The following is a 607-nucleotide window of genomic DNA, read 5'->3' on the forward strand; positions in this document are numbered from 1 at the left end:
CTTCTCAACCACCCAAATCCACTTGTTTCTAACCTGGATTCTCCTTCATTACCTAATAATCCTCCTAGGCGTCTGAAAAGAAGATGGCCTCGAGACCTTCTTCTAATAAAATGATTGTTTTATAATTCTTTCATTTTTGTTATATGTATATATTCATTATATTTTCGCTCTGCAAATGCAGGCAATTTCTTTATTAAATATAGACTTCAAATATATTTCTGTAATTATAACAACCCAAAAATAATTTTTTTCTCAGCGCATATTATACCTGGCAAGAGGAAAATCTTTCACTGAGGCTCTCAGTTCAGCTAACAATCTGCCACAGCCATATTTGAACTTAGGCCCTGAAAGTCAGTAGTAGAGCGACATTTCTTTATATAAGTCCATCTCATCTTTGGAATCCATTACTCCAGTTATGGCAGCATTCTTATAAATAGACATAAACTATATGTATACTATATTACCTATATGTATACTATATATAAACTATATAACTCATACTAGACCGAAGCAACAATATTTTTTTTTTAATAATTTATTTATTGATATTTACAACTGTATACACATATATACAACAAGTAAATTTGCTGTAGGTGACATAGTAACA

The sequence above is a fragment of the Halyomorpha halys genome, unplaced genomic scaffold (assembly GCF_000696795.3).
Source record: "Halyomorpha halys isolate HHAL.00 unplaced genomic scaffold, Hhal_1.1 Scaffold925.1, whole genome shotgun sequence".
Lineage (NCBI taxonomy): Eukaryota > Metazoa > Arthropoda > Insecta > Hemiptera > Pentatomidae > Halyomorpha > Halyomorpha halys.